Source organism: Marmota flaviventris, chromosome 6 (genome assembly GCF_047511675.1).
Source record: "Marmota flaviventris isolate mMarFla1 chromosome 6, mMarFla1.hap1, whole genome shotgun sequence".
In the NCBI taxonomy this organism is placed as follows: Eukaryota; Metazoa; Chordata; class Mammalia; order Rodentia; family Sciuridae; genus Marmota; species Marmota flaviventris.
In genome coordinates this window covers 132,948,147-132,959,463 of record NC_092503.1, presented here as the reverse complement: position 1 = coordinate 132,959,463, position 11,317 = coordinate 132,948,147, and the positions used below count along the sequence as shown (strand labels likewise).

General features: G+C 49.5%; 1 pseudogene; it reads right to left on the bottom strand.

Moving 5' to 3' along the window:
* Window positions 1-715: 715 nt before the first annotated feature.
* Window positions 716-10,433, bottom strand: LOC139706172 (PRAME family member 12-like; annotated as a pseudogene).
* Between the last annotated feature and the right edge of the window lie 884 nt (window positions 10,434-11,317).

Sequence of the window (11,317 nt, the reverse complement as noted above, 5' to 3'; positions counted from 1 at the left end):
ATTTCCCACAGTTCTGGGAGCTGGAATTGGGAGATGGGGGTGTCAGGATTGAGCTCTGATTCCTGGTTCATGGATGGCTGATTTCTGGCTGTGTCCTACCTGCTGAGGGAGTGAGGGGTTCTCTGGCATCTCTACTCTGAGGGCGATCAGGAGAGTCCCACCCTCACGATATACCAAGGGCTTCACCCACCCTGGGGATAAGGAATCCACACAGGGAAGTGGGGGGAGGGACACAAAGGGTCTATTGCACATAGATTGATTTGTTCTCCATACAACATCCCAAGGCTGCTGAGGCCTATTATATGGAGAGAATTCTGCTTCTATGGAGGAGGCTCTGAACTGGAGGCCCTGCCTGGGCAGCTTCCTGGCCTTGGGGGGAAGAGGTTGATCCTGGTCTCCCAAGCACAGCTCCATCCCAGAAAGAAGGGCTGGAGATGCATCTTGGCATCTACTGCAGAGACCACAGCTGGATCCTCCCCAGCCCTGCAGCCTGCACAGAGAGTCGGCCCTGCTCAGGAGCGACCCACCCAAGCTCCCCGGGGTTCTGGGCGCTGCGATGGGCGGGGCCAGCGGGCGCCCCAGTCCCCTTCACGGAGGAGGCTCTGTTCTGTTCAAGGAGTGTGGCCACTGCCTCCCTGTCTTAGGCGCTTTCCCCTCCCTCTCTGAGAGGCTCCACCAGCTGGGTGTTGCCAAGGGACGCGCCCAAGCAGGGGGCTCAGTCGTCCTCGTCCTCGTCCTCCGCGTCCTTGTTGGGGGCGCATCTCTGGAAGCACTGCACGACGGTGACCAGGAAGAAGCTGGAGATGATGGCCGCGATGGAGACCGCCACGCCTGAGAAGATGATAATGAACAGGTCAGTGAGCGACAGGCTGAACTTGCACTCGCTGAAGCTGGCCTCCGACAGCTGCCACAGCGCCACCCTGCAGTTCTCCAGGGACAGCGAGCACTGGATTTCATCCAGGCCTGTGGAGAGGCAGGTGGCCAGAGGGTCAGCCTCAGCCCGGCCCAGCGGGAGTCACGCCCCACCGCAGACACAAGGAGACAGGAGCTGGCCCGAGCGGAACTGGGACTTCTCTAGACCTCAGAGTCACCATCATAGGGAGAATCAGGACACGGGCTCTTCCCTGGGCTCCTAGAGGGTTAGGCGCCGTTTGGGTTTGGAGTTAGGGTGGCATGGGGGGCCCTACACTCCACTTAGGGCTGGGAACCCAGCCATGGCGGGGAGCAGGAGGTGGCAGCAGGTGCAGGGATTAGGAACAGGGCCCACCCAGTGGCAGGACCCTCCAGGCTGCAGGGCCATCGCCCCACTGGATGCCACGCTCCTCTCCATCATCCTCAGGGCAGACAGGAAGAAAGGCTTGCCACTGTGTAAAGCCTCACCACCCCGACACAGGAGAGGGAAGGAAGAGGAGGCAGCTGAAGGGGGCCTTCCGGTGGCATCTGGTAGTTTTTTTTTTTTTTTTTTGTACTGGGGACTGAACCCAAGATTGTCATCCACCACTGAGTTACAGGTTTCATAAGCTGCCCAGGCTGGCCTTGAACTTGGGATTCTCCTGCCTCAGCCTCCTCAGCGAATCACTGGGACAACAGGCATGTGCCACCACCCCCAGATGGAGTATTTGGTACTTGGAACTTGAGTGAAGCTTCCATGTGCCTTAGAGTCACCAGAAGATTGTGCTTGGATGCAGGCTCCCCAGGGATCCATCCACAGGTCCTGATGGTGGGGGGGTACTCTGCATTTTTTTTTTTTTTTTTTTAGTACTGGGCATTGAAACTTGAGGTGCTTAGTCACTGAGGCACATCCCCAGCCCTTTTGTTTACATTTTACTGAGAGACAGGGCCTTGCTAAATTACTGAGGCTGGCTTTGAACTCCTGGTCCTCCTGCTTCAGCCTTCTGAGCCGCTGGGATTTCAGAGAAGTACCACTGTGCCAGCCCACTCTGCATTTTCTAATAACTGGGGGATTCTGTTGTGGCCAGAGGCAACTTTGAGAAGCTTCACTATCCAAACATCCAAGGAAGGGGCCTGAGCCCACCCCTGATATGACCAGAGGAGGCCTCTTGCACTCTTCTTTCTGTATTGAGTTGACTGTAGGATTTCACTTGAGTGTTTGACTAATTTAAGAAGAAGCCTCAAACCCTCCAGTCTAGAAAAATGTTAACAACAGAGCCCATGCTGAGTAAGGGCTTGCTAATAATAACCACCACACCACCATCCCCACAAGGATCGCTCCATAGGACTCACCCAAGCTCTGTTCTGAGCATCTGACTTAGATGAACTCATTTAATCCTTACAACAACTCCATAGAAAGGCCTCAATATCGGCCCCACTTTTCAGATGGGGAATGGGCTCATACAGGTGAAGTCACTACTCAAAGTTGGACAGCTAGTAAATGGTGAGCCCGGATTCGAACCCAAGCAACCTGGCTCTGGAGCCAATATGCCTCCAAAAGGAAGAGAAAGGGAGAGAAACCAGGAAGAGAGAGCAGGGTGGGAACAAAAGACACCGAAACTTCCTCCCCACGGCTGCCATCAGATAGCCACCTGGTCATAGGAGACGCAGTTTCCAGGGTAAACAGTTCATAACATTTTTAGAGACACCTCTGATGACTCCCCCATTTTGGTGAGCTGTTTCTCTTGGGGTCCTCCCATCTGCCATCAGTGAAGTAGGAGGCGGTCAGAGTGGCAGGCAGGTGAAGTCTGTCCCTACCCTCGACTTAGATGAGGAGGGCAAAAATGAAAAAGGGAAGGATGGCACTCATGGTTCTGCATTGTCCCCATGGTCCTCAGAGACAAAAGGAAGATTGGGGTTTCAACCTTGGAGAGACGCAGCTTGAAAGGGCCTGTGGGTCTCACTGTATAAGGGGGCAGAGAGGACTGTTTTAAATGGGGGTTAGGAACTTGATATGGGATACCCTTAAGGTGGGCCACCAAACAAGTAGTAAGAATGACCCGATAGAGTCCAGTCCATTTTGCAGAGAATTGAGAGGAGGCGGCAGGCTTTTGGGAGTGGTAAAAGAACCAGGTCACCAGGAGACAGAGTGGGAGAAAGAGAAGAGGCAGAATTGGCTTTGCCAGAACAACATACCTGTACTGCGAAAGAAGGATCCTAGTGTATGCAAGAAGGGGCCATAAAAGATGAGGAGCAAGGGGTAGTGGAGAATCCGAGGGTGGTGAGCTGAGCAGGGAGGTGGGCTGTCCATATAGAAGCTCAAAGGGGAGATGTTGAGTGGCTTCTTTGGGAGGGCCTGTGACAGAGGAAGAGCCAAGGAAGGAGTTTAGTTCAGTCTAAATGTAATTCAAGGGACAGTAGACATTGAGAGGGGCTCCCTTTGCCAAAGTGAAGGCTCTGATGAGGGCAACAAGTTCAGCCTGCCGATACTGAGAGTGCTCTTACACAACCGAGGCTAGAGAGACTATTGCCTACACTGCCTGATGAATTCCCTCCTGAAAGAAGAAGGAGCCATCTGTGAACCAAGACTCAGAGTGAACTTGTGAAGGAGAAGGGATGGGAAGGTCAAGAATCTTGGTGCTGGGCCAAGATCTATTAACTTTTGTGTCTCAAGAGGAGAGTTGTCACTTCCATCTCTAGGGGGTAGACTTGTGAGGAGGAGGGGAGGAGAAGGGTAGAGTCACTTCCCCATGGGAGCCGGTGTGTGGATAAAGAAGAAGAGCCCTAGGTGAATGGAAGAAGGTGTGTGGTCATTGTCCTGGGCCCTCAGTCCAGGGTCAAAGGGGTGAGAAAAGCTGTTGGGGTCAAGTCTGCTCTGAAAAGAGAGGGACAGCATCAGCAAACAGGGATAGCAGGTGTTGTGATTGGGCAGAAAATGGAGGAGGTGTTGAGTCAGATGTGAATTGGCTCGTGGTGTGAGGTGATAGAAAGACTGGAAATGTCCAACTCAGAAGTGGGTCATGGTAAGGCACTGGCCAACAGAATAGGGGATGGTCCTAAGGTAAGGGTGAGGGTCAGGGGAGCAGCAGGTGAGTCATAATGGAAGCATCTATTAGGGGAAAAGCACAGCATAGTCCCCAACTTTGTGAGGATGTCCCTTCCCATAAGGGGAACAGGACACTGTGGAATGAACAAAAAGGAATGAGTAAAAATTAGAGAGACACAAGCACAAACAAGGCTAGGTGTCTGTAAGGGTTGGTAGTCGGCCCCCAGAACACCTTGAGGACTGAATATGCAGCCCTGGTGTCTAGGAGGAAGGAAGGCCTACCTGACATACGCAGTGTTACCCTGAGTTTCCATGGAGTGATAGTAGTGGTTGGGTGATGGGGACCTGGATCTTTTCAATCCTCTGCAGCCAGTTCTAAGAGTTGGAAAGGGGAACACAAAGGGCCAGGTGGCTGGGGGGACCCATGTTCTTGGGAAATGTGAACAGCCCAGTGTCCCTCTTGATGACATTTAGGACAAAAATCCGGAAAGTATGAGGCTTGGGACATGTACGAACCCAGTGACCCATCTGACCACATTTAAAACAGGGTCTGAGTGGTCCTGAGGGACCATCCCATGGGCCAGTGACACCAGGGACAAATGTTTTGAGCGAGCATCTGCTATCTCTGATTTCAGGCCTTCTCACCTCTCTCATTATACACCTTAAAGGTGACTTCCAGAACCTCAGCTTTGGGATTTAGAAGCCCCCTCTCAAAGCATCTGTCACAAGGAGACAAAATTGCAATGTATGCAGGCCAGGGGAGAAATAAAGCATGTCCACATGCTTCTGCCCCTTTCGGTGCTTTATTCACTCAAATTACTCAACGCAATTTTCACACTATAGGTTCTTTTATTTAACATTTATTTTTTAGATGTAGATGGACACAACACCATGCCTTTATTTTTATATGGTGCTGAGTATCGAACCCGTGTCCCGCCCATGCTAGGTGAGTGCTCTACCGCTGAGCCACAATCCCAGCCCTCTATATGTTCTTAATCAAGAAAATGACAAGCCTTAATGCTAGGCACTGCAATAGACATAATCAATTCACAGAAAACATTTCTAGATTAACTAATTCACAGGAAACAATTCTAGATTAATTTTAAGCACTGCAAACACACTTAATCATGACAGGATAATAGCAGACCTTCCCTCTGCATGCTTATTTTTCTCAAGCCTGCTTGTGAGCCAATCCGCCCAAACACACTTTACCTTGCAGGGGAAGCAAAGAATGCTTCTCCCTCCCTGTTCTCACGGGTACGTTTTGGGAGTCTCTGCTGTGTCTGTAACAACTCTCTTCCAATTTATTCTTTTGTTTTTAGTACTTATAAGGTTCTTGCTTAGCACCTGGATGACCATCTTAAATGACAGCTGCCATTTTAAGGAAAACATTTCACTTTCCTGCCCAAGGGAGTTACTGAGAAAGGCTCATCACTCCCTCATACCAACCAAATCCTTAACCACCTGCATTAGGGCCCACTGAGCTCTGATTCCTGAGCTTCCCCCATAAAAGTCCCAGAACTCAAGCCTGTTCTGCCTCTCTCTCCTATAGAGAGATGGCCTTCACTTGTCAAGTCTGAAAAATAAACTCATGTGTATCTCTGCCAGGTCTATGTCTTTCATTTATTGCTCATCTATATTTCATTCCTTGCTTTCCCTTCACCCTCATCCCAGGTATTAAGTTTTTTTTTTTTTTTTTTTGAAAAGAATCTTTAAGGACATCAATTTTACATGCCAGTGCATACCAATTAAATGTAGAAAGTATCAATACAAATTAAAGAATGTGTATCATTGTGTTCATATGGGCTCTCGTTCTCCTCTCAGATAGACAATTTTCTTCAAATTAAAACTCCCCCCCCCCCGGAGTCACATCCATATTGGATTTACTTATTCATTTATTTGTTCACATACTTTTCTGGTTCTGGGGATGGAACCCATGCCCTTCCACATGCTAGGCAAGTGCTCTACCACTGAGCTATGTCCCCAGGCCCTCAGTTAATTTTTATGAAGTTCACTCATTTCTGTAGAAAAGCATGGGTTCTGGGTTCCTAGATTGTACAGGTGAAATTGGCCAGTGTTCCAGAAGGGGATCTAGACTCTTTTGATGCAGATGCACAAAAGAATGTGCACCTTTCAATAGCACTCCAGGGAGTGGAACCCAGTCCTCTTCTGACATAGCCAATTCTGACCTTACACACCCGGTCCTGTTTGTCATGACATCCTACAGTTGTGGGCTGTCTCACAGCACAGATGAACCTAGAGTCAAAAGATGAGGAGCTCAAAGAGCAGTCTGGGTGCTTTATTCCCAGGGCTGTGTGGGGACACATGCAGCTCACAGTACTTATACAATTCAAGGAGTCTGGACACACCAGAATATCTTCAAGTCCCTTTTTGGTCAGGAAAGCCCTTAAAACAACCAGTGATGACATATCTCATATTGCAGATTTCCTTGCCTTTATTTGATCCTAGAATCCAGCAGCAGAGCAGAATGAATGCTGTTCAGAACTCCCCACCCCACCCGCCACACATGCAAGTTAGACGTAGAGCCAGAGGAAAGGAAGTGTCATAAAGGGGGTGAAGCACACAGATCACTGTGTGGGGGACAGATGGGCTGGCTGTGTAGAACCTGGACTCTGCTACCTGTTCCAAGAGTGAGCTGCAGTCTGCTTACAGATCCAACTGGGTTCTAGTTCACTGTGTATGCAGAAGCCTTCAGGCCCAAATTAGAACACGTACACAGGCACCTTTAGGATAACTCAAAAGAAGTTTGGGTGGACCTCCTTCTCCTCTTTTGATGGGAAGCTAAGTCTAAGGTCACTGCATAACCCCACCAGCCTGAGTCCTCAGCAGGAGTCATCATTTGGGGAATCTTGTTCTAAAACCAGGCAGCACAGGCAGGGCCACCCATTTGCCCATAGCCACCTCATCCTTACTCATCCTCTCATCATCTGCTGATTGAAAACGTTGTGTCCCTGGGTAGAGAGAGATGGGAAGTGTTAGGGGAAGATCTGTCAGTTATGAGCAGCCTTCTCCCCCACCAGAAGGTGGTATATTAAGTTTAGTTTAGAAACATTTGCAAGTGTTATCTACCTATATAATTCTACTATTTTGATGAAAGCTAATTGGGATGGTTTCATTGGCCATGACTACATTATTTCAGGAAAGACTTGGTAGCAGGATGACAGGCAAGGTCTTGTGAGGCCCAGAGACCCTATTTTATTCCCATTGCATCCAAAGAACAAGACACCAAGTTTCTAGGTCTATATGGAGACCCACAAGGATGGGTGTACCTTGAATGTCTGGGTGGCACTGAGGTCACCTAAGAAGGGTTTTTTGAAATTTTACTGTCCACTTAGAATTCTCCAGGCCTCCTCTGTTCCCCTACATGGATAATGCCACAGTGTAGACACAGATAATGACCTGATTTCAGTTTGATGCTTTGAGTTTCTGGGAATAAACCTCATTGATCACCAAGTACTTGGTGGTATTTCTCCATCAGCCCCTGGGGAATTCCAGTGTCAAAATCAGAAAACTGGGTAAAACCATCATGGAAGATGTCAGAAGACTAATCTTGAGATTCCATTCATTTCATACTATTTATTTATGGAATATCCATGAAACAAAATTGTTTCTTCATATGTGCATGAAGCCTAAATCCCATTCTAAAAATCCAGGCCCCTTGTAATGACTCTATACAGACACATATGGCTCTAAACAGAAGGTCCAATCTTCAGGGGCTTCCTTCCAATGTAGCCCCCAGCACCTGATTCCCTGCCCCATCCACACTTCAGGCAGTGTCTGAAAAGCTGAGCTCTGAGTTTCCTTCATGATCCCTCTACATCCTGGTTATACATCCAATTACTTAGAGGTCATATTTTTATACACACCCCAATAGGCAGCTGTTGGACAGAAACAGTGAATGAGGCCCTGGTTGTAGATGAACATATGGCCACATTGAGGACAGGGCACAGTATAGAAAATAAGGACCTTTGGCTGCCTAAAGTCCTTCAATAGTGCTGTGAGCTCAGCACAGAGTTGGGAACATCTCTCTTGGTGGATGGCACCCTGGGCATCATAGCTCTCCAGAGGAGCAGGGTATAGCTCTCTGCTCAACTGGCTCAGCCTGGCAGTGTGACAGAGCAGGTCCCTGAGGACCGACATGGAGATGTGATTCCGGAAAAAACACAAGGTCCTGAGCTGAGAGCAGCGGCTCAGGGCAGGCAGGATGGCTTGGAGCTGGGAGTCCGTGATCTCACAGTCTTCCAAGTCCAACCTGTTCAGGGTGGCTGCAACTGTCTCCAGAAGAATTTGGAGGGGCACCGGACTGAAATTGGTCAGTTTGATATATCTCAGATCCAGGTGTCTTAGCTGGCTGGTGTTTGGGCATTGGGAGAGATAATTCCAGTCGGAATCTGAGAGCGGGCAGTTGGTTATTGAGAGGGTCTCCAGGGGGGTCTTCAGGTGCCTAAGGAGGAACCAGGCAGTTAGTTCTGAGGGAGATGAATTGGCGCAAACCCAAGGTCACTGTGACCATCTGAACATGGTTGACATTTTGTAGAATCTGCTCATTCAGGTCACTCCCTATCAACCTGAAACTTTCACCACTACTTGTGTGACCAGGTGGGTCCTCCATCTCTATGAATGTCACCCTCAATGTCAAGCAGAAAGCCACATATCTAGCCACAGGAAGTCAGGAAGAGTCATGTACCAAAGGCAAATCCAGGAAAGATGTGTCAAAACACACTGGGGTTAACCCCTGCCAGGCTCACTCCCTGTCCCAACAGCAAGGTCTTACTCCCTGCTCTTCACTCACAACCCCTGAGCAATCACCTGGAGCTCAGACCTGCCTTTCCCAGGAAGGCATTAGAAGTGGGCTTCTCTGCTCCCAGAGGGAGGACACAGAGCTTCCTTGTTGAACAGGTACAGGTGTGGGGGCTTCCCTCCTTCAAAGTCCTCACCTCTACCCTGCTTTGTACCCCTGTCATTGGACAGGCCTCCCAGAAAAGGAACCTCACACCCAACTCCTGTCCACATCAGCTGGCTTCCCAGCATGATGTCACTTCCCAGAAAATGGACCCTGGTTTAGCCCTTTGCTCTACCACAGGTTAGAAAATCAAGCTTCAGGATACAACAGGAACAGATGATGGGTTATTTACCTTCCAGTGCCTTGTTCACCATTAGAGTGTCAGTGGCTGGCACACAGTAAGTACCCTTTCATATTTACTGATACTGGTCTGCAGAGGATGCTCAACCCCCTTACTCATATCAGCACCTGCTCCAGGTGGCCCTCGAGGGCAGGACAGCATCCACACAGAACTTCCACAGGCAGTCCATCCTGAGGAACTGTGAGGTGAGCTGGGAGAGCAGCCACTCCTGCTCATCTAGGGAGGTGTGGGTAGGCATGTGGACCTGGGAGACAAGCAGCTTCCTCAGGTTCCTCATCTGGCCCAAGAAAGGAGCATAAGCAGCCAAGGTGGAGGGCACTCAGGTGCAGAGCACTTCCACCTTCTGGACAGAGTCCAGCTGCAGCAGTCTCAGGACCTTCCTGGTTTGGCCGGTGGGTTTCACAAGGATCTTCAGCCTATTGCAACACAGGTGCAGCCTGTCCCTTCTCTGTGTGACCCATAGGAACAAGAGAGTCAGGAATTCATCCAGGGGCCCTTCTGTGAGGCAGAAGTCTATGAAAATCTTCAAGGGCAGCTTAGCTGCCATTGCTGGACCAAGTTTCAATGTTCAATTTTTCTTAATGTCCTCTGGTGAGCAGGCATCGACCATGTCTCTAGACCACGTCCTCCAGAAGTTCCTTGGAACCATCCGCAAATCCAGCACTTGCAGTTTCCACCTCCTGTGGGGACCACAGCAGAGTCTCAGCCCTGAGGCCCTTTCCTTCCCCTCTCAGCTGCTGCTCCCTGCTCCACTTCTTCCTTCTGTCACACTTTTCTCCAATCTAGCCTGGTGAACCCACTTGTACAGACTGAGGCAGGGGCAGGTACAGCCTCATTCAGGGGTCAGCACAGCTGCCACAAGCACCTCCACATCCAGAAGCCCCTCCTAGATGGGGCTCAGCATGGCCAAGGCCTCTCCACCCGTCCTTGCTGGCAGCACAGGAAGCCTGTGGAGCACACTACAGCACTCACTCTCCCTGCCTATACCCATCCCTTCCCTGGAATGAATGGTGCTCCCTTCCAGGCCACCTGGGTCCCCCTCACCTGGGGCGATCCTTCAGGGCAAGCAGCATGTACAGCCCATCCAGTGCCACTCGGAGCATCTCCAGCTGTGGCTTCCTCATCAGGGCCCCCAGGGGCAGGCAGGTGAAGGGCCAGGCCTGCACCATTTTCTTCAGGACCTCAGTGTGTCCCCTGCTGAAGGCCTCCACAAAGAGTGGTGGGAAGAGCTCTATGGGCAGGTCCTTCAGATCCAGGATGGCCCTGGACTTGTTGCTCAGCAGGCTGCGCCCTGCCAGCTCCAGCAGCGTGGGTGGGGACTGGATGCTCATCCTGGGGAGTCTGAAAGAAGAAGGATCCTGGAAAATGGTCCAGAGAAAAGGCCACTATCCCATCCATTGCCAGCCACTGGGAAGAGGGTAATGGGGAGTCCAAAACTCACCCCAACCTTAATGGGGAAAAGCCTTTGATTATTATTTTGTCCTTATAAAATGGGAATTGGAGTGTCATGTGACTTAATGCAGTAGGCTCCTCAGTTTCAATAACTACAGTGGCTCAGAAAGGAGTTGCCCTCACATGGGTGATGTTATTTTTAATTTCAAAAAATTAAATGGGCAATTATAAAGCATGTTCCCATATTATAAAACACTTGGAAATTACAACAGAGTCTCATGGATATCTGTTACACATGTGAGATTCTGCCACCTCAGGGGGGAGTTCAAGAGAACCAACAGATCAGAAGAACAGAGTCTGTGAAGTGTTGCATGAGACAGTTTGAAGCTTTTTGTTTATTTGTTTAAACAAATTATAAAACTACAAAACTACATAAGCCTTAAAGTATAATTTGGGGGATGAGGCGATATTGGTGATTGAATTCAGGACACTCAACCAGTAAGTCACTGCCCCCAGCCATATTTTGCATATTAGTTGGAGACAGGATATCACTGATTTGTTCAGTACCTGGTGATGTTGTGGCTGGCTTTGAACTTAATTCTCTGGCCTCCTCAAACTCTGGAGGAGTTGGGATTACAGGTGTGTGCCACCACACCCAGCAAAACAGTATAATTTTATGGGAACACAAAATAAATATTTTTATTATCAGAAAATAGAATTCCAATCAATTAGAATGAAATAGGATTGCAATCCACTTCCTTGGTTAGGTAATTTTAAATTGGCTTTGCCTGGAGCTCAGTGGAAGAGCACTTTCCTAGGACAT